The sequence below is a fragment of the Leopardus geoffroyi genome, chromosome B1 (assembly GCF_018350155.1).
Source record: "Leopardus geoffroyi isolate Oge1 chromosome B1, O.geoffroyi_Oge1_pat1.0, whole genome shotgun sequence".
Taxonomy (NCBI): domain Eukaryota; kingdom Metazoa; phylum Chordata; class Mammalia; order Carnivora; family Felidae; genus Leopardus; species Leopardus geoffroyi.
The window spans coordinates 148001276-148024571 of record NC_059327.1 but is presented as its reverse complement, the minus strand read 5'-3'; the positions used below and the strand labels follow the sequence as shown (position 1 = coordinate 148024571).

General features: G+C 41.2%; 1 protein-coding gene across 3 annotated transcripts in view; it reads left to right on the top strand.

Moving 5' to 3' along the window:
- Positions 1 to 951: 951 nt before the first annotated feature.
- Positions 952 to 23296, top strand: part of SLC4A4 (solute carrier family 4 member 4) — a 345028-nt gene continuing 322683 nt past the window's right edge. For 2 of the 3 annotated variants that reach the window (XM_045473804.1, XM_045473800.1), the window contains exon 1: positions 952 to 1608. The gene's annotated coding sequence lies outside the window, so the exon portion shown is untranslated. The remainder of the gene's footprint in view (positions 1609 to 23296) is intronic. The other variant, XM_045473803.1, reaches the window with a different exon arrangement.

Below are 23296 nucleotides of genomic sequence, written 5' to 3'. Positions count from 1 at the left end.
GTATTGAAGAAAGATTTGGAACCAGGAGCGGGCAGTCTGTATGTGAAATTACTTTTCTTGGGTTTTATGTATTTTGGCTGTTACTGTCAAAAACCGCAGTTTGGTCAGTGACTTCCACACATATATTATATATTGATATGTATTAATAGGAAATGTATATACACTTGCATCATTTACCATGTGGCTCAAATCCATTTAGTGGCTGTTCTCTAGCAGTACCCACAACATTAGATGGTGTCTGTGCTGACGGTCTGTTAAATCTTAATGGTTTACTTAACTGATCACAATGGGACTGGGTCACTGATATATTACTAGTATTATTTGCTTGGCAAAGCGTATTTAAACGTCATTAATTAGCCTTAGGAACAGAGTGAATACAAATAATAACTTTGTGCGCGCAAGAAAACTCCCTTGGATGGCTAAAGATGTTCCTCAAAGTGCCCGAGGAAGGCAGGTTATTGCCTTCAGGACAAGGTCGAGAACCGTGCTTCCCCGGACATCCTTTACTGAAGGTGAACGATGACTGTGTTCTGGTAGCACTCTCTTCGACCTACACGCCTCAAGTTTTATAAAGTAGCCTCGAGAGTGATCTGGAAACGCGAGCGCCTTCAGTTCTGCCTGAGAGAACAGGCTCTCCCCAGCAGGGAACGGTGGTGAATAGGACAAAAAGCTGGACCGAGCAGCTAGCTCAGGGCGTGAGAGACAAGGAACCAGGGAGGGCGAAGGCAGCCGGCCGGGAGCCGGGTCGTCGGCCAGTTCCAGGCGGGCGCGGCGCGCAGAGCCGGAGCCCCCGGCGGAGGCGGTGCGGCCCCAGGCCCCTCCCCGCCGCCGCGGATGCCCGGGCGGCTGACGCCGAGCAGCGGCCCCGAGCGGTGGGGGCCGGGCGGCGCGAGCGAGGGCAGGGCAGGGGGCCGGCCGAGGCCACTCGCGGCTTTAAATATGGATCGCGGGCTCACGCTCGTGGCACAGCCTCCGCCGCGGCCGCCTTTCCCGGTTCCCCGTCCCCCAGCTCGCTCCCGGGGGTGCCCGGGCCGGTCACCGCTGCTGCAGTGTTAGTTACTGGCAAAAACATCGGAGATCCCCATAAATATGCAGAAGCTGCAGAAGGCAAAGTAGAGTAGACGCCCGCGCTCACACACACTCGCTCGCCCCGCACCACGCGGGCCGTGTAGACATCCCCCCCCACCCCCCGCCCGCCCGCGCCACCTTCTCCCCCTTCCTCGTGGGCCGTTCGGGTTCCAGTCCTGCCTGCTCCGAGGACCCTCCCGCCCCAGCGCCCTCGCCCCGTCCTCGCCTCCCTCCGCCCCGGAGCGCGCACCCACCCAGGCGACAAAGTTGTGACTACTTGGGCGCGGGTGGCTCGCGCCCCGCTCGATCCGCGCCGCGAGCCGACAACTTCCCGCGGCTCGGCCCCGCCGCGCCCCGGGCCCGCGCCTGCGGGGATCCCGCGGGGCCCCCAGCCTCCGGTCCCGGCGGCGCGCCGGGCAGCGCTTCGGTGGCGGCGGCGGCTGTGGTGGCAGCGAAGGCGGCGGCGGCGGCGGCAGCGGCCGCTGCAGCCCCACACTCCGCCGCCAACCTGGAGGAGCGACGGAAGGCGGACCCCAGGAGGTGAGCGCCCGGCCGGGGCAGCGGCGGGGAGGGTCGGCCGATCCCCCGCCTCGCGGCGCAGGCGGCGGCGGCGGCAGCCGGCGCAGGGGCGGCGGGCCCAGGGGCCGGTCCCGGAGGGCGCGCGGGCGGCCTCGGCGCACTCGGGGGGAGGGAGAAAGAGGTCAGTTGCGGGCCGGGCATCCCCTGGGCTGGGCGCCCGCGGAGTATGGAGGCTGCTTCCGCGGCAAAGTACTTTTTTTGTGTGTTTGTTGTTTCCTTCTTAGCGTTTAGAGGAGCACTTTGAGAAGTCCTGTATCTCCCCCAGTGTAGAGCCCCCTGCGCGTAGCCAGGCGTTGTTGCCCGGACTGTGGGGCCAGCGTACGCGGCGGGCTGGGCTCCGGCGCAGTGACACGTGTGTTCCTGTGAGCTTGGGTGGTCCCAGTGTGGCCGGGCACCTGCTGGAGGGGGAAACGTCCCCAAACCCACCAATGGGGGAGTCTTGGGGGGGACTCTTGGTACCCCACTTGACTGCCCGCTCCGGGACGGAGCGTGCACATCTCTCCCTGGCACACCGAAAGCGGGGGGTGAGTCAGGCAGATTCTCTGCAAGTGGCACACACACAATTATTTGCAATGGATTTGGAAAGGGGAGGCCGAGGTTAAACTGGGATTTCTCTTGGCCGGCGACAGTGGAGCTCTTCCTCAGGTACTGGGCAGCATGTGCGTCTTGGCAAGGAGGGGTGATTTCTTTTTTCTTAAGTGCATTTTACCCAGCCTTTGCCAGTCCGTTAATAAGAGTCACCAGAGAAAGGCAGGAGTTGGGAACTACATTCAGCAAACTGCAGCAAGCACCACAAGTTCTTAAAGGAAACAAAAGAACAACAACAACAACAACAGCAAGAAAACCAAACAAAAACCACAACAAGCCCTGACCTTGACTTAAAAGATGGAGAAGGAAGCCATTCTGCCTCTGTTCTACCATCGTAAAGCATTCCCCACCCCCCCCCCCCCCACCCCAGTTCCTTGTAAAACTTCTGTTTTTTCCATCCTTCATTCCTTCTCAAGGCCTTATCTTCTCAGCATGATTACCCGCAGCAAGCTCTCTCCAGTCTTGGCAATGAAGAACAGTTAACCGCTTTGGTCTACCCTCATCACTGCCTTTCCCATTTCACTTCAGGGTTGGAGAAAGTTGCTCCTAATGGGAAATCATGAACACTGGGCTGTACTAAACACACATTGTCTTAAATCCTGGAACAGTTCCTTTCCTGAGAGACACTGCATTGTGCAGTATTTCTCTTTTATTCTTGTATCTGGGACTTGGACTTAGAATACTACCTGAACTAAAGTGAACATTGCCCACTAGGGTTTTGTTTTTTTTTTTTTTTTCCATTTTGATTTGAATGGCTTCTTCCGAGCATTTAAACCAGTATGCAGTAGTGCCTTATAACTAATGTAATGTCTTTTGAAAAGGTTTCTAAGAAGTCTCCTTGTATCTATCACATTAGCATTTAAATAATTTTCAATATCATAATGGAACTTAGATTGAGGTTGTTAGCATAACTTCATTCAGAGGAAGCAGTTCTGCTTATTTGTCTATAGTTTTAATAACTGAGAAAAAACTTTTACTTTCATTTTAAAGTTAAATACAGTGATAGGATTCTGTTCTCTTTATATGAAATCTGGAAATTGAATTGTTTTAACTTTATCTCAGAATATCTAAGATAACACAAAAACTCCCACATAAATGGATAGAAAGAGGAAGGTAGTATTCTTACGAACAGTTGAGATACAGGACATTTGTAAGAATGGGGGTGGGAGGGATAAGATTGGATGTTTGGATAGTTCCAGGCATATCTACCTTTAAGAAAAAAGAAAACTAGAAAAACCCCTCCCCCAGCATTTTCTATGAGTGTTTTCTTTCTATATCATTTAATGTTTTGAGGTCATTCTGGAGACTTACTAACATATATAAGGCACCTTAGCCAATGAGATTGACAGAATATACTAAGTTTATAATGATGTATCTCTTTTAGTTCATTTTCTCAACAGAAAATAACTTTAAATGTTTGTTAGTGTTACTATTCTGGTTTTTTAAATGATTAGAATAAATTTGGAGTTTACAGTAATGTGTAAAAAGAATACAGGGAATCATTTAGAGAAAAAAATATGATAGAAATCGGGTAAACTTTGGGACAACTGCCAGGATGGTCTGGTGGTAATTTCATTTTTCACTGAGCTCTGGCAAGTGCAATTTTGAGGTTCTGATCCTTTGTTTTGATAATAAGAAAGATAGTCTGGCCGTAGCTTGCATAGTAAAGAAAAACACAACACTTAAGGAAAGGAAATACACATTAGCTGGTGAATCATGTAGATAATCATGTTTCTTTGCTTGCCTCTGAGGGCGCTGCAGTCCATAAGGACTCCTATTGTTAGGGGAGAGCGTCCTGAGAGAATTCACTGCTCCTGAAGTGAGTGTGGCAATAGACAACATCCGCTTGTTTCTTGGAGTTTCATTGTGTTCACTTTTAGTAATATGCATAAAATCTGTGACGGGGTTGATAACAAGACTGGGAATGGAAAGAACCAACTGAGAAGAGAAGGATATAATGATGTGAAAGTTTCTAAGTACTTTTTCCTTGATTGCTAAGTGGAAAGAATCAGGGTACCTGATTTGACGGGACAAAGGAAGCTCTGAGGAGAACACATATCTCAGTTCTCACTGTTGATGCAATTTCTGAGGCCAACGTATGATTTAGGAAATTTATCTGTTTTGGGGAAGTTATTTAGCACAATGGATAGTGTAGTGTAGGAACATCCAGGAAGTTAGTAAGTCTTTACAAAACTAGGTCTTGCTACTTTCAGGATTTTTTTTTTTTCATAATGCAGGAATTTTAAGGGAAGGGAAAAATAATGTTTCTTTCATATAAGGTCAGGGGTTGTATTCCAAATGTATTTTGCTTCTCCTGGTATCTCCATATTTAATATGTTTGTGTCACAGAATAGAAAATATGCTACTGTCCTTTTAACATAACAAGGATATTTTATATCCCTGTGGTGCCTGCCTTAGTTATTTTTCCAGTAGTGGAGGTGGGTTTTCCTAACCTCCCCTTTTCCTCATTTATTTTGTCTTATGTACATTCACACACACACACACACACACACACACACAGACACACACACACACAAATACTACTCATTTGTAGAGGTGGATGATTTTATTTTACCTAAACCCACATTTATGACTGTCATAATGACTTTGTGGCAATGACTTTGTACATGGCTCTAGTCTCAGCAGTACAATGGCATTTTAAACAAGGCATCAAAAGGTCAGGCGACCAGGAATGGAGATGGATTCATTTACCTGCTGTGGTAAAGGAGAAATAAAACTTTTTTTCCTGGTCTTTTCATGATGTTCACAATTTTATTCCTTAATGATAAAGTCTTACTTGCCTTTGAATCAAGCCATATATGTATATATGTATATGTGTATATTCAGTATATACCTATATATATATATATTCAATATATATATCCAATATATATCTGTATATATGTATATGTTCAATCTATATCTATATATCTATATATTCAAAAAAAGATAGAGGTAGAAATAGTCATGGTGAAACCATGTATATCTGCAGTTGTTTTCATGAGCCAAAACATCATCTTATTATTCTTCCCTGCAAATTAAATAGATGAAAGGAATTATTATGCTCATTGAAAAAACAAGGAAATTACACTCTGTATGCTTTTCATTCATTCTTTCTTTTTTTTTTTTTTTGTATGCTCTTCTTAACCTAAGTGGAAAATTATTGGTGGAGTGGGGATGAACCTTTTCTCTTTGAACTAGCGATACCTATGTATTGAATGGCTGTCGTCAAATGAATGAATGTTGTTTTAGTCACAGCTGAAGATACTAAAGCAGAGAAATGTTTATCCTGGTTTGAAGGGATGGTTCCAGTCCCTGTTAGTGATTCTGCTCCTCAGCAGTGCCCATTTGCCTCAACTTCATCTCCTCTCCATTGGTTCCAGGGGGCATTTCACTGGTGAAGAGGGTTCAGTTTGCGTGTAGCAATTTGAGCTCTGGTTTTTAAGAGCTAACTTCTGTTTTTCGTGGAGAGTGCATAAAGAAAGAAGTTACATGAAATTAAGATGCTAAAGGAAATAAATAACCACAAACAGATATTTTTTTTTTTATCTTGTGGATTATTGTGTAGAAAAAGGCTATCCTTGAATTTTTGTATTGGAAAAAATATGTAAATAAAACTTGTAGTAGTATATTTTGGGGGGGTTTAAAAAATCAAGATTAATAAAAATACAAAATGAGAAAGGAAAATATTTTCTTTTAAAAAAATTGTTTTTAAGGTTTAAGAGAGAGAGAGAGAGAGCAGGGGAGGGGCAGAGACAGAGGGAGAGACACAGAACTCGAAGTGGGCTTCAGGCTCTGTGTTGTCAGCACAGAGCCCGATGTGGGGCTTAACTCACGAACTGTGAGATCATGACCTGAGCTGAAGTCGGACACTTAACCGACTGAGCCACCCAAGTGCCCCAGAATATATTGTCTTTAAAACTGATATTATGTTCTACGAGTGAGACAACCAAAGAAGTTCTTCATAGTATCTTGTATAAGAAGTCATTGGTTTCTTTTCTTTCACTGGAAGTATATTTATTGATTGATAATGTCCATTATAATATTTGCAGATAAGTAAACTTGTGGGATCTGGACTTCTATGTTAGTTAATTCTAGCTTTGGCCTGGAGACTAGTGTTCACTGATGGGGTCCAGTACTAGCTTCATCTATTTGGAACTCCTATAGTTGGCATATTCTTCAGCAAAAAAGCTCTAAGAAAGCAAAATAAAGGGTTAAAAAAAAAGACATAGATTGAAGAAGATTCACTTTACTCATAGGTGATCTCTCAGAATCTGTTTACTTTGAATTCATGTACAGTTCTAACATGACTGATTATAGCATTTCTAATCCCATAGCAAACACTGAATTACAAATTAGAAGATAGGAATGGTCTGATATTGGCAGCTACATGGATAGCCTTGAAAAGTGCCAGGGGACAGCTTGGGAGTAAAGGAAGAGACAGACCAAATACTAAAAGCAGATGTAAGAATTACAGCAAACACAGTGGTTAAGGGCTAGTTAGGTGTACGATCCCCATCTGTCTATCTGTCTATCTATCTGAAGATTTTATGGAAATATAAAATGTATAAAGTATGCATGTCATTGAGATATAAGTAAACAGCTTGGTCATTTACCTAAGTGAACACACCAAGACCAAGATATAGAACCCTGTCAGCAGCCAGGAGCCTCCTTTTCCTCCCCCAAGCTGTTATTTCCCCACAAAGATAACTTCTCTCCTGACTTCTGAGATTATACGCTATTTTTATCTATTATTGAACTTTCTACCAGAATGTATGTTGCGTAACTTTGTGTCTGACTTCTTTTGCTCAGCATTATGGTTGTGAGATTCATTCATGTTTTGTGTGTAGCTGCAGTTCATTTAGTCTCATTGTTCTGCAGTATTCTGCATTATGAGAACGCCACAATTTAGTTATCATTTTGCTCTTGATGGATATTTGGATTGTTTCTTGTTTTTGGCTATAACACATAGTGCTGCTATGAACATTCTCACATATGTCTTTTGGTGAACATGTGGGAATAAGAGATTGTGCCTTCCTTCAAAAGTGGCACCAGTTTATACTCCTACTGGCATCTTGTAAGTGTTTCGGCATCCTTACAAACCGCTGGTATTATCTCTTTTATTTTAATCATTTAGGTGGATGTAAAGTTGTATCACATTGTGGTTTTAATTTGCATTTCCCAAGTATCTTTTGTTCCTTGTTCCTTTTCGTATCTTTATTGGCTATAGTCTTCTATGTAAAACTTGTTCAGGTTTATTGCTCATGGAGTTTTTGTCCAGTATGTTATCCTAAGTAAGAGAGATTTTAATACCTGGGAAGTAAACTTCTTTTATTTGGTTTAGAAAACTCAGATAACCATGCACACACCAGTGTTTCCATATAATAAAATAAATGCGTGAAGATATTAACAACACTTTGAACTTGTAAACGTCGTAGTCTGGATCTGTGAAACCCTGTCCTTAAAATAAACAACAACCAAAAAACACAACTTTAACACAGTGCTCATCAACATGCAGAACTTGTCTTCAATGCTTAACATAAGTATTGCCCAGTGACCAATAGAGATATGCACTTGGAAGATACGGGCTAGAGAGACCCAGCTCTCTTACTTGCTAGTTATTTGATTTCGGAAATTGAAAAAATTATCTTTCCTTTTTCATTATTGAAATGATTGTAAAACCTAGCTCACAGAGGTGTTATGAGGGACAAATGAAGTGACCATTATGAAACCTTGCTCAGAACTGTAAAGGACTATACATATGTTAGTTATTATTGTTGTTGTTCTGTTCTACAACATTCCTTATTCTTGAGTTGAATTGTGCCAGCGCTGAGAACAGTTCCTGACATATTAATAAATATTTGTTGGCTGAGTGAATGAACAACACTTTTAAGTATCTTTCTTGAGCTGTTCTTCCGAGTGATCCAAACTCAAGAAACATTTTTTCTCTAGGACTTTTATTTTTTATTGCTAAAGCTGAATTGGGAAAAGGGTTTATTAAATATCAACTTGAAAAATTGAGTCTAATAGCTAGCAGTTTGAGATCACCCGTTTCACTGCATCACTCATATCAACTTTATGTCCCCAAGTAACACACACAGCACCTGGAGAACCCTTGAAAATGATTATGGTGCTCTTCACCCCATGGGTGATCCCCAAAAGCTTACACATGGAATATTTTTAGCTTCTGTAATTAGAATCCTAGCCAACAAATTTCCAGATTTAAAATATTGTCATGGCGTCTCCAGTGCTGCTACCTTGGAAACCATATTTCATGAAAAACTGAATGTTTAAAGATGAATAATAGCTAAAAACTGGAGCTTGTGGAGAGCCTTTCCAGCTTAATATGGACAAGGCATTTCTCACATATGTCGATTATAATATCAAAAGCAAACTTGCAGCCTATACCTGGTAAACATTTGTGGTAAAGCAACAATTCTTAATTCTTTGAAAGGTCTGATTCTCAAGTACTGTTTGACTGTAACTTCTGTTTTCTTCATCTGAAAAGAGGGTTAAGCCAAATATTTATTTCTAAATTACATAGAATTAAACTTTTATGACTTTTGTTTTCAAGAATTATAAGGTAAGTAATAGTATGTATCCCCTTGCAAAATCAGGCTTGCAGCAGAAGGAATTTGGATGTTGATGTGGAAATTTAATTAGATTTTCTAACCCAAAGACTGATTTTCTTTTCTTTTTTATTGTAGTTGAGTTTTTGTTGTTTTTCTTTTGAGAGCTGGTGGTGGTCTTGATTGGTTGGCTCTTATCACCGAAGTGTATCTGTTTTGTGGCACTCAGAGTACTGAGTACGTAACATACTCCTTCAGAATAACGTAAGTCGGTCTGCATTTTTGAGGACGTTTACATTTCAGGCAGCATCCCTCATATGTGCTTGACCCGAATGTGGTTGCTTTCGGGTGATTTAGTGGAAAATGGAATCATCTGGTGTAGTAGACACCTTTTGTTTTCTGTTACAGACATAATGCTATGGAAATTGAAATAAATACTAAGGGTAATTATGGTGAGCCTTGTGAAACTACTGTTTTAAAAATAGTGGATTTCAGAAAACATCTTCTGTTTTGGGTGATTTCACTCCTGTGAGAAGTTAAACTGGGTTGTTATAAAACAAAAGCATCCAGGCATGTCTGTGTTAAATGCTGGAAGCAAGGCTCCTCCCTTTGGTGTCTCCTCGGCACATGAGACTTTTAAAAAGCCTTGGTGCTAGGCCTGGACTTAGGGAAGAACAACTATTTAAGGAATAGGATCATGACAATAATATCTAAACTTCTATCCCATGGGCATGGGGTTAGCTCTTCCATTTCTCATGCTCTTCAGCTTGGAAATCTGTTATCTTTATGGCCCGTTGGGAATATTTATAATGTCTTTAATACAAACCAGGTTTTTGTACCTTCTACCCTTGAACGATCATGAATGAAGTTCTGGAAGCCTTATTTGGTGAAACATGTTTGTTTGGAGGGAGGACTCAGTGAGATCATCAGTGAGACTGGAGGTTGAGCGGACCTTGAGTGTTGATGGCTGCACTCCTGAGACCCTCCCCGTGTGTGCTGCATGTTGACTGCAGCTGCGGCAAGACCTCACAGTAGAGCTGCTTCAGAAATTCCTTCATTCCTTTGACCTCGAGAGACTAGGTCTTTCAGAATGCATGATGAGCACTCATGATGTTAGCAGAGTAGGGCCTCATGGTAGGAGATTGCTGAAGTACTGATTACAATCGCCTTCAGAAAATTGCTGAGCGTTAACACATTAAGCAGAAGCACACAGCTCACACGTTTGCACTTTTTACAAGTTGGGCTCCTTTGCCAGGGAAAAGAAAGAAGGCAGATAGGAAATGTCTTAAAAGATTTAGATAAATGGGATCAGATAATTTCCCTTGAAAAATACGTTAAGAAATGAAACAAAACACTCATCCAAAAACATCAGAAGAAAATACGGTTCAGGCACTCACACGTTTTTACTGCCAAAACTCTAGGCAGTGAAGTCTACATTTTAACCAATCACTTTATTGCTTATTGTTCTGCACTGCCCTTTGTTTCACTGGTGTGCATGTGGTCCTACACTGTATGCTTCCTCACTCTGTGAACTGAGTCAGAATATCTTTTGTGGTCCTCACAGGGGCTAGCATATTTATTATTATTATTATTATTATTATTTTTATTTGTTTTGAGAGAGAGAGAGAGAGAGAGAGGATGAGTGGGGGAGGGGTAGAAAGTGAGGAAGAGAGAATCCCAAGCAGGCTGTGTGCTGTCGGTGCAGAGCCCAATGCGGGGCTCCAGCTCAGCAACCATGAGATCATGACCTGAGCTGAAACCCGGAGTTTGGCGCCTAATCGACTGAGTCACCCAGACGCCCTGGCAAGCATATTTTATAGTGAAAATGCTTATTTTTATGGAATGATAGTCACTTAAAAAATCTGGACAAACCAATCAGAGACACCCAGTCATCATACCCAGCTTTATCTAAACTCTATTTCTTCTAGAGATATTCCTCCAGTAAGTAGCTGTGATCACTACTGTCATGTCTTTCAACTATTTCTTGTGAAATTTGTTGTCATGAAGTTTGGAATCCAATATTTTGGGGACAAAACTTTATTGTTAGGGTTTGTGATGTGTTATATAGTTCCTTGGAAAAATTATTTAACCTTTCTATTTAAAAATGACCATATTTCATCTGTTCTCTGAATTGGACACAGTTTTATTTAATATTTGCTTGAGATTAAAAGTGAGTTGTTATTGATGAGGATGTGGAGAAAGGGAAACCCTCTTGCAATGTTGGTGGGAATGCAAACTGGTGCAGCCACTCTGGAAAACAGTGTGGAGGTTCCTTAAAAAGTTAAAAGTAGAACTATCCTATCATCCAGCAATTGCACCACTACGTGTTTACCCAAAGAATACAAAAATACTAATTCAAAGGAATACATGCACCCCAGTGTTTATAGCAGCATTATCTACAATAGCCCAGTTATGGAAATAGCCCAAATATCCATCAACTGAAGAATGGATGAAGAAGATATGGTGGAATATTACTCAGCAGTAAAAAAGAGTGAAATCTAGCCATTTGCAATGACATAGATGGAGCCAGAGAGTATTATGCTAAGTGAAATAAGTCAGAGAAAGAAAAGTACCACATGATATTACTCATATGTGAAATTTAGGAAACTAAAAAAAATGGTCACAGGGGGAAAAAAGAGAGGCAAATGAAGAAACAGCCTCATAACCATGGAGAACAAACTGATGGTTACCAGAGGAGAGAAGCATGGGAGGATGGGTTAAACAGGTGGTGGGGATTAAGGAGTGCACTTGGGACGAGCACCAGGTGTCCTATGGAAGCGGCAAATCACTATATTGTACACCTGAAATTAATATTACACTGTATGTTAACTAACTGGAATTTAACTAAAAACTTAAGAAAAAATCAAAGTGAGTTGTTGGTCCTTAATTTTTTTTTTAATTTTTTATTTTTATAATTGTAGGCTCACACGAAGCTGCAAAAATACAGTACACTTTTTACGTAGCCTTCCTCCAGTTTCCGCCAAAGAATACTGCTCTTAAGGTTTTTAAAAAGGCATTTACTTAAAAAGATTTATAAGGAATTGCAATTTTTATGCCTTCTCTGAAGAATAGATACTAGGTATTGTAAAAAATGCAGAATTAGACACATCTAGTGTTCTCTGGGTTTCAGTTGCAAAGGTGTTCCCATGGTTGGCAAGGGTGAAGAGTCCTTCGTTTATTCACTTCTGTGAACTTGGTGGTTGCCTCATCCAAATAATTTTTTTTTTTAATTTTTTTTTCAACGTTTATTTATTTTTGGGACAGAGAGAGACAGAGCATGAACGGGGGAGGGGCAGAGAGAGAGGGAGACACAGAATCAGAAACAGGCTCCAGGCTCTGAGCCATCAGCCAGAGCCCGACGCGGGGCTCGAACTCACGGACCGCGAGATCGTGACCTGGCTGAAGTCGGACGCCCAACCGACTGCGCCACCCAGGCGCCCCCAAATATTTTTTTAATATTGATCGTGTTTAACTGCAACTTTTAAATCCAGATGTTCTCACAAAATCTCTGGAAGATATAACATAAATATAAATGAGGGAAAATAGGAATCTTTTATGGTACCAGTATCAGGGCTCCACGATAATATTGGAATTATGGAAAGGTGAGAGAATATCATTGTACTGTCTATATAGCTATATGTTAGGTGTATATTTGCCTTGTAATATATGTGCCTTACAATATATGCAAATGCACAATATATTGCAACATCTTAGGATGGATGTTTTATTTATTATATATATTGTTTCCAGTGAATATTCTCAGTATGTTTCATTGTTCTTTATATTCACAAATATTACATCTGAATGCATATTTGAGTTCAGTTATAACCTTTTAATAGGGATCTTCTAATGCTGTTATGTCTCTGTTCATCCATGTGTCTGAACCTTATGCAGTTTTACCTAGAATGTTCCCTCGGAGGTTAGGTCTTGCAGAGACAGACTGGGGAAGGTGTAGAGAAATGCACTACATATCATAAGATTAGAGGAGTGTCTTTCAGAGAACAGACAGAAATCTGTTTGAATGCTTATGATCTTGAGAGTGAAGTCTGAAAGGAGATCTCACCTACGCCTAATGTCATGAACACTTTACCCCAAATCCAAGAACACCAGAACTAGGAGGGCCATTTACAACTTCAAGAAATAAGTTTAGCATAAATTAGTTTAAATTTATGTAGCGGGTATTTAACGTGAGTGCTTTTTCACTCCAAGAGGACAAAAAGGCTTTTTTAAGAGGATACGTTCCAGGACAAATCTTTGGGTAGATTAAGTATTCCTACAATTTAAAAGAGCATGAATGTTTTTGGTAAACAGACCCTTTTGGATGGTATTCTCTACTCTCTCATAGCATTTTGCTCATGTCACTTACCATTTTGTAGAATAATTTCTTGTTCTTTGATGTCACTGAATATTGGTTGGGAGGATTGTGGGTTTGACCTCATGAGATGTTTCCTGTAAAGTTGACCTGCCTTGGCATGTCTTATCTCAGCTCTGGACCTTGACGCAAAGGCACTAGTATAAGTGCATTGTTACACATGAGGTTATTAAAACATGATCAGATCATTGAGACCTTATAAAATTTCCCTGAATCAAGACCACACCTTGCTGCTGATAAAATGAAATTGGATGTTATTTTTGAATTGAAACCAGCGCCTTTGGTTCTGGACTCATTTGGGATAATTCCACTAATCTGAAATAGTTTGCTTTCCCAATTAAATGAGGTTTTTAATTTTATTAAAATTATTTTGTGCAGGTTTAAAAATCATTGTGTTAGAGAACTTTCTTAGCTGTAATACTATACTTACAAATTAAATACAGTTTGGAAAGTTCAATGCCACAACTTTTGGCTTCTATTATGGAAGGACTCTAGTATATGGGCTTGAATAATAGTGTATTTATATAAAAACCAGAAAAAAAAAAAAAACCAACAGCAGAATACAATAGGCTAGAGCATGTGGCCCAGGCTTCAAGCAATTTGCTGCTTGAGCTGGGAACTGGTGGAAGAACATCCAGTTCTGTAGAGACAGTGAGGGATTCATTTCTAAGGTAGGTGTCCAGCCATGGGATCTACAGAAGTCTGATGACTTGGGAGCTACAGGTGGGGGGGGCGGGGGAGTGTTAATGCCTGAAGCATGGGCAGTAGGTACCATGAGTTGTAGAGTCTGTGGAATCAAAGAAGAGGAAATAATATTTTAAGGAGACTGTTTCTGGGAAATTGTGAAACTGCTTAAATTGCAGGAGTGGTCTATTTATGTACTGTCATTGGAGTATATTAACTTTAACTGAATTTTCTGATAACTGAAGCTTACCTATTTAAGTATCGAAACTAAAATTGTCTTAAAATATGTTTCTGATGTACATCATTCCAAAATAAATTGCACTTGTCACCTTTCTTAACACGTTGAATAGAATTTCCACTTTTGCTCCTTTCTCCCAGTTGTCATTATGCAACTTAGCAATGCTCTTAGGGCTGGAGATGTGTGAAGCTGTTGCTCCTACATCAGGCATTCCCCTACTGTTGTGCTTTCTACACTGTTTTTGCGTATCTTTATGTTGTAAAGAGGGTGTCTCAGCTGTGCCTGCACAGGGCTTAAAGGTCTGGCTGTTTTCTTACATGGTGGGCAGTGATCCCCAAGGGATCTATTTTCATAAGGAAATACAGAGGCTTGGCCCAGAAGTGGGGGAGAGGGAGAGTGGAAGGTATTAGGCTGTCTGCTCCCTTGACATGCCCCAGGGAGGAGACCTTAGCCATAATGGGAGGCAGGCTGTGAGACAAAGCTGAGGTAGTGCCAGAGGTGAGCTATGAGGGAGGGCTGCTTCCGGGTGCAGGGGGTGGGGGGCGAGTGTGGCTGTGGGGTGATGGAGCCTGAGGTGGTGGTCGTGTGCATCAGTGACGTGAACGTTTAGAGCATGTGGAGACCAGGAGAGAACGTCCTGGGTGGGAAAGTGGGATTCTGAAGTAGTCTTTGGCCATCAGTGAAAAGCCGGAGTCCATGGGCATGAAGGACAGGTGATGGGCATGGCTGACAAGACCCCAGGAGTGACAGGGTGGGGGGGGAGTTGCGGTTTGAGAAGACATTGAGAGGCGGCAGTCAGCCATGGCTCCTGAGGCCTCTTCACCGAGTGGAAACTCCCATCGAAGTTGATTTTGAGCTCGCACTGTCAGGGTTTCGCCGAGCTGGTTGTGAGCATGGACTCTGGAGCCACAATGCCTGGGCTGGAGCCCCGTGTGCACTGCGTCTCAGCTTAGGTTCTCCCGGGAGCACTTTCTGATGGCTCAGCAAGTTTCCTGGGGCTTGTGCGGAGGGGTGGTCCCCGCCAGGGCGCGAAGGAAGCCGGACTGGGCAGAGGGGCGTGTGCAGGTGCCATTCCGTAGCAGGTGCCATTACCCAGGCGTCCGTCGGCGGCTCCTAGCAGGCTCTGGAGCCCGGAAGGTCCTTCAGAGCTCGTCCACCCTGAGCCCAGGGAGCCCACGCCGCCCAGGCAGGAGACGTGGGCCGTCCTGCGGCAGGGGCGTGACCATGGGTCAGGTGGCTCTCTGCTTCTAAGACCGTTTCTGAGCAAGACCGAGCCGAGCATGGCGAGTACCGATCCGGCCCGGCCCAGGCAGCACCCCAGTCCTGAAGGGGAGATGTGGGCCGTGTGCCCAACACTCACAGACGCCGTGCCTCATGCCTCCGGCTACCCCGGGCTTCCAGTTCTTCAGCAGACCCTACCTCATTTTCTTCCTGGAGTTTAAGTAAGTTAACATAAGTGAAATACTCAGAAGCGTCTGCAGCAGGTAGTAAGTATGATTCAGCTGTTAGTTATTATGTTCACACCTAACTTCATCAGCTCTACCCTTCCCTTATAATACGCTTCTTTTAATTCACTACGAGTTTGCGGGCAGGCTGACGCTCTCATTATTAATTTGTATCTGATTTTCTTTGCAAGAGAAAACATGTGACAGTGTTTTAGTACGAAATCATTCAAGGTACTATATGTCTTAGTAGCATTTGCACTTTTAGTTTTTTACCAGAAGATGCAAAAGGAATAATCAATGCTGTTGGAATTTGAAGGATTTGGCCGTATAGTGAGTGAAATTTTGGGGCAGGTATGTGTGGTGTTCTTAGCCTCCCTCAAAGTAACTTCTGTAAGGATCCTCTGAGTTTACAGGGAGTGAACCCTCTGCTGAGCTGATCTGGGGAATGGTTCACGAAAAGCATTTCATGACCAAGTGATAGCGTCCACCTGAGAAGGTCCCGGGAGTCTAGGTATTTGTCTTTCCTGTCACTCTGGTACTAGAGCTAAACATTGCAACATACAATCAATAAATACAGCATTGCCACTTAATTAAATTGCTTCATTTCTTAAACACTTCAGAATCATTCTTTTTACTATTTCAGCATTTAAATTCTATAAATATAGCGCAGATCACCTGGAGTGTTTTAGAAATTTGGTTTGGATTCAAAGTAATGTTCTCATGGAGGCTCAGTCTCTGCCAATTCATTTCTTATTCACTTGGGGACATGTCTAATTCCTTTGGAGAGTTTTTTTTATCTCCTTCACATTCATGTGGATGGGAAACATTTAATTTGAAATGACTCCCCCCCGCCCCCCATGTGGCAATTGTATCATATTGTTTATTTTTAAGGAACTATCTGATGGTCCTGCTAACATTAAAGCAGAGATAAGATGTATGCCTGAAAATACTTCTTTAAGCATATGATGTGTCTGTTTCTTCTGTTTGTACCAGTAGCCCATTATTGGCACCCCCTAATAAAGCCCGTAGAGCAGAGGAAGAAAGGCTATGACTCCTTTGAGATAATTTTTTTAAGGAAGGCCTTCTTTGGATCCATTTTCCTATTCAGTTTTAAGTTGCTTGTGGATATTCTTTTCATCTAAATGACGAAAACAATTTATCTTCTTTTAAATGATGAGAAACAATTTTTCTACATATTTATTATATAATGATCTGTGGAAGATGAAGGTTATATCACATATTTGGTAAATATCAACCTGAGTCAATGAGAAATTTTCTTAGCTGTTTTGGCATTAATCTGTTTGGAGTTGAGCAGTCTATTGTGGGTTCCTTGCAGAATTCCATAGTTACTTTTGTTTATGTGAGGCAGGAGCCCGATGGAGATCATCTCGCTAAAGCAACCAGTGTTTTGTTTCCTCGCTATTGAGATTAGGAATGGAGAGCACATTTAAGATTTCACTTCCACATTGGGGGGTGGGGTGTTTGGAAGGCGAATATGGATAAAAGATTGAAGGTTAACTAATAGATGTGTAAAAGGTATTAATGTTTAAAGTGGTAAAAACTCATCTTGTAAACAAACCCTTTCTAAAAGCAATGATGACTTTTAAAATTGTGCATTTTGAGATTAAAATGCATAACCCTCTTTTTAGAGAAATGTTGATGAGCTCGATCTAATGGGAAACAAGTCCCATATCCAAGAAGATTATGTCAGCACAGCTTTTAATTCTCAAAAACATGAAATTATGATTTTGTATATATGATCTTTCACTGTGTCAGAGATATGAAGTAAAAAAATAATATTTGGGACAAAATTATTTATTGTCTCCAAAATGGACGTAGGTGTGGATGAGTTCTACTCTTGTAGGTTTAATTCCAAACTGACTACAGTTACTGTGTGGTCACTTTGCAGAGCATGGCCTGCTCATGACTGTTTAAAAACCACTTACTGCCTCCCTCTTTTTTTTTTTTTTTTTTTTTTTTTAATGGATGCAGGTGGGTTTTTATGTGGGTTTTAGTTATACTCTGGTGAAGAAAAAAATCTCAATCTTGGGTCACTGTTGTGAATTTTAAAGTGAAAAACTACAAACCAGAACATATTCTAGATAAGGAGGAAAATGGTCTAACCAAAATCATTTTTTTAAATAATTTTCTTAATGTTTGTTTATTGATTTTTGAGAGACTGGTAGAAGGTGAACAGGGGAGGGGGAGGGGGTGGGGAGAGAATCCCAAGCAGGCTCCATGCTGTCAGTGCAGAGCCCCATGCTCTGAGATCATGACCTGAGCCGAAATCAAGAGTCAGATGCTTAACAGACTGAGCCACTCAGCTGCCCCCAAATCATTTTATGTTTAAATAGAATAGCTTATTAATTTCATTTAGAGCATTCAACAAGGTTAATCAATTCTTAGATTGTTTATCTAAATTTATATACGTAGTGTAATGCAGCCATGGATACCTAAACAAATATGCATCCTCAAACGATAACTAACACAGTAGAAGTACATTGCACTAGATTTTAATTGCTCTCATAATTTTATAGATGAAATTGTTAGTAAATTCACTGTTTATTATATCGCTTAAATCAAAGTCAGAAGAGGAAGGATACCTAATAAGCACGTCACTGTAAATTTTGTGAAACCACATTATTAGAATTTACATTTCTCTGAAAATTAAGGACTAGTTTTTTACTTAGAGGACACTCAAAGGTTGACCGAAAGGAAAGGAATGTTCCATATGGGTGTTGGTTGTTTGGTCTAATGGTCTAAATGAAATGGAAAAAGAAGCATCGTCTTGTACTCAATTTCCAACAGTAAGCCTGGTGAGTTCACTTTAAGTGCGGTTTGCTGAAAATTGATGATGATTTTTAGCACTTAGCTTATCTCCAAAGCACTTTCCAAATGTTGAATAATTAATTGTCACAACCCCCGTGTGGGGGTAGAATAGCAAGCATGTCTTTCTGTTTACCAGGAAACCATTATGGCAGAGTCTGGAAATGTTGGTTTTTATTTTTAGAGGTTTCTGCGCTTTCCAAGGTGACCAGCTTTTTAAATGCTGTCCTGGTTTCCAGTCACAGGGTCATGGGAGAAGTTACCAAGGATGCTGAATACTTGAAAACTTTCTCTTCTAATTATTTCCCTATAGATTTCACTTTTCATCTTCTGCCTGCTCATCATTTGCAATACATTTAAAAAAAATGGAATATTAAGTATTAGTAAGTTTCCTCTCTGAAATTAGTATGATCTTTTCTTACCTGGTAAATTGAGAATTTTTAACCTGGTAAAGTATGGGAGCAAATCAAAGTGGCAGAATAATTGCATCCTGAAAATGGTTTTAATAAATTAAAGGAATGACTCAAACAATAGTTTTTGTGACTTCAACTTAATCTTAGGTCTGAGGAATAATCAATGTAGACAATATATATGCTTAATAGTATATTATAAACAGTTGAGCTATGTGACGTTTATAGAGGCCAAATTTGTATTAAAAAATTTGAGGGACGCCTGGGTGGGTCAGTAGGTTAAGCATCCAACTTTGGCTCAGGTAATGATCTTTTGGTTCGTGGATTCGAGTCCCATGTTGGGCTCTGTGCTGACAGCTTAGAGCCTAGAGCCTGCTTTGGATTCTGTGTCTCCGTCTCTCTCTCTCTGCCCCTCCCCCACTCATGCCTTGTCTCTCTCTTTCTCTCTCGAAGATAAACATTAAAAAAAAAATTGTTATCAAGAAAGAATATGAGAGAGGCTTATTTAGACAAAATAAGTATAAAGTGGATAATTGAACACTGGAGTTAATAAATCCAAAAGGAGTTTGAGAAGAGAGGGGTCACAAGGGAAGGTGTGACAGAGTCTTGGGAAGGTAGGTGGGTAGAATTTATGGGATGGGTTCCGGTGGTGACTGCAGCCTACCAGATACCTACATCGGCCAGACCAATTCCTGGCTTGTTTCTGTTGCCAGTGTCAGGGTGGTGTCTACTGATTAGCTCTCTGGAGAGACGCAGGATGAAGTCACCATGGCAGATACAGAAGGCTGTCCATCCCTCAGGTTCTCAGCCTTTGAAATAGAAAAGAGCCAGGACCTTCCTTTGAGAGCAGTTAATCCCTTTATGCCCTGAGAAACACCAGATAACAAAGAGAATGCTGTGGTGACTATTTTTCATGAATACTGAGTTTCTTTGTGTATGACAAACACCTTTGAAGGCAGAGCAGTTAGATTTTTCGTGTTGTTTCAAGGAGATGAAGTCCTAGAAATCAGAAGTGTCAGGTTCATACTTGTGCACTGAATGCAGGGATAGGTTCTTAATCTTGAGATCTGGAGTCTATGGCTGGGCTTTAGGGGGCCCATGAGCTCCCAGATATTGTTTACACAATTTGTGTATATATATGTGTTTGGAGGAGTGCATCCAAAGTATTCATGATGTTGCCAAAGCTGTGACATATGCAAGACGTTTAGTATCTAATATGGACTAGTGTCCTTTAAGAATGTTTATTTAGTCCCCTCCAAATAACAAAATATAATTTCCAGTTATCTAGTTCCCCAAAATCTGGATGGAAAAGAAATGAGAGCCTATCAGCTCCAGGATATCACCTCTAAAAATCTAATGTTTTTATGTTATCAGAAACATCAGAAAGTGCAATGATGCAATCACAGCCAGTGAACGTGGTTATTTAACTACAGTACATTAAATTTAGAAGGGCAAAGATCAAGTCCATCTTATCTGGAATCAGTCATGGGGCTTTCTTACTATCAGATCTGAAGAAGGTGTGCCCATAAGGAAAAGGCATTTATAATTTAGCTTACTTTCAGGTATAAGGTGCTTTAATAGCATTTCTGTGGGAAACTGCTTGTTGAATATGGGATAGAACTCATATGGGAAGTAGAGAAATTCTTTGCCTCTATGTGTTTCTGTGTGTAAGCAATGTAGCTGTTTTCCTGAATATTTGTAGATTAATTTTTATAAATAATATAACATTTATGTGAAAATTTTCAAATAAGACCTTGATTACAACTCATAAGGGGAAACTGATATTTAAAGGAATACTGCATTGTAACAGCATTGATAAACACTAGTACAAAATAAGACCAAAAAATTAGTTTTTTATATGAGTTTGTGCTTGGTTGTGGGGGAACAGGATTCAGTAACCTCATGAAATTATAGCAACATTTTAATTATATAATTATATACCCATTTTTACTCTGAGGTTAGAATCCACAACTTTCATCAGATTCTCAAAAGACTCATGGCCCTCTAAAAAGTTAAGAATCACTAGCTTATAATGCCAGCATCTTATAGATGCTTATCTAAAAAGAAGTATTCTACAATTTTCAAGACTTTGCTCATTTTTATTTTTATTTAAAAAAATTTTTTTTTTAATGTTTATTTATTTTTGAGACAGAGAGAGACAGAGCATGAATGGGGGAGGGTCAGAGAGAGGGAGACACAGAATCTAAAACAGGCTCCAGGCTCTGAGCTGTCAGCACAGAGCCCGACGCGGGGCTCGAACCCACGGACCACGAGATCATGACCTGAGCTGAAGTCGGCCGCTTAACCAACTGAGCCACCCAGGCGCCCCTTTGCTCATTTTTAGAAATCAAAAGAAATTTAAAGACAGGTCATTGATAAGAAATAAAATGGTACAACAAAGTGGAGTTCAGAAGTACTAAAGGCGGCTATGGTCTGAATGTTTGTGTGCCCCCAGAATTCATATGTTGAAATCTTAACCCTCAAAGGTGATGATATTAGTAGATACGGCCTTTGGGAAGTGATTTAGGTGAATGGGATTTGTGCCTTATAAGAGATCCCACAGAGCTCCCTCACCCTTCTGCCATGTAAATATACAGTGAGAAGTCTGTGACCTGGAAGAGGGCCCTCACCAGGCCATTTTGGCACCCTGACCTCAGATTTCCACCCTTCAGACCCTCATTTCTGTTGTCTATAAACTCCTCACCTGTGGTATTCTATTACAGCAGCCTGAAGAGACTAAGGCAAACGGCTACAAGTTTTAGAGGTCTGTTGCACAACAATGTGAATATATTTTACACTACCAAACAGTACAGTTAAAAATGGTTAAGGTGGTGGGGCACGGGGATGGCTCAGTCGTTTGGGTATCTAACTTTGGCTCAGGTCATGATCTCCCAGTTCATGAGTTTGAGCCTCATGTCAGGCTCTGTGCTGACAGCCTAGCCTGGAGCCTGCTTTGGATTCTGTGTCTCCATCTCTCTCTGCCCCTCTGCCACTCGGGCTCTGTCTCTCTCTCTTTCAAAAACAAACATTTAAAACATTTTAAAAATGGCTAAGGTGGTAAATTTTATGTTATGTGTTTTCTATCGCAATAAAAAAAGTGTTTAGAGCTGAGTACAGTGCTTGATAAATACGGATTAGATTTGACTGTGTAACTGTATGAGATGATAAGCAAGAACGAACAAACCAGTAACTCAATTATCCGAGGACCGGAGATTGAATATATGGGTTGAGATATATGGGTAGTCTATAAATCTCATGACCAGTTGTTGGAACCATTTTTCGCATGAAATGCACATTCATTTTGATTACTTAAAAAAAAAAAAGGAGGGGGAGAGGAAAGTTTCTTACCCTAGTGATGGGTTTGGGTTTCATTTCCTCTTACTGTGGTTGTCTACTGGAGGCAAGTCATGCAGTGGTTAAGTATTAAGACTCTGGCATCAGAATGGATGGTCATATTGCTTTGCCAGTTGTGACTGTGGTCTTGGGAAAGTCACTTGACATCCCTGTGTTCCTCATCTGTAAAGTAAACATGACAAATGGGGTGCCTGGGTGGCTCAGTCGGTTGAGCATCTGACTCTTGATTTCAGCTCAGGTTGTGGTCCAAGGGTTGTATTCCCAGGGTCAGGGGATCGAGCCCCATGTTGGGCTCTGTGCTGAGCATGGAGCCTGCTTAAGATTCTCTCACTTTCTGTCTCCCTCTGTCTCATTTAAAAAAAAAAAAAGCATAATGAAATTACTGATATCATAGGGTAGTTGTGGAGAATCAAATGCTCTGTGTATATTGACAGCAGTGTCTTTCCCACTGTAAGGACTTAATAATTGTTAGTTTATTACTACTTTTGAAGTGATGCCTGCCAATAAGTTAGATAAGATAATGCAGGCTGAAAGGACAGAAAAGAAACAAGGTGTTGGCTGTATTCCAAATGCCATAATAATTTCTTGAATAAATAAGAATTGACAGTTTATGTTACCGACACTAATCTGAAGTCTCATGGAGATTTTTCATTTAATGTGAATAGACACATGGATATTCCAAGTAGAATATTTCTAAGCTTATTAATTCAGAAATACAAAAATTAAAAAATCTATAACCATGTTTGAAGATAAATGTATAGGATGTGCTTCCAATATCCTTAAAGGAAAATATGCCTGGGGCTCCTGGGTGGCTCCGTTGGTTAAGTATTTGACTTTGTTCAGGTCATGATCTCACGTTTCATGAGTTTAAGCCCCACATCGGGCTCTATCTGACGGCTCAGAGCCTGGAGCCTGCTTCGGATCCTTTGTCCCCCTATCTCTCTGCCCCTCCCCTGCTCGTGTTCTCTCTCTCTCTCTCTCTCTCTCTCTCTCTCTCTCCCTTTCTCAAAATAAATAAAAATTAAAAAAAGTGTTCCTATAAGTACAAATCACAATTGATTTTAAAACTATATACGATTCCCATCATTTGGTGGATATTTAGCTTTCTTCTTTTGTGTACACATAGACACACACACAGAGACATACACACAGACTATAAAATG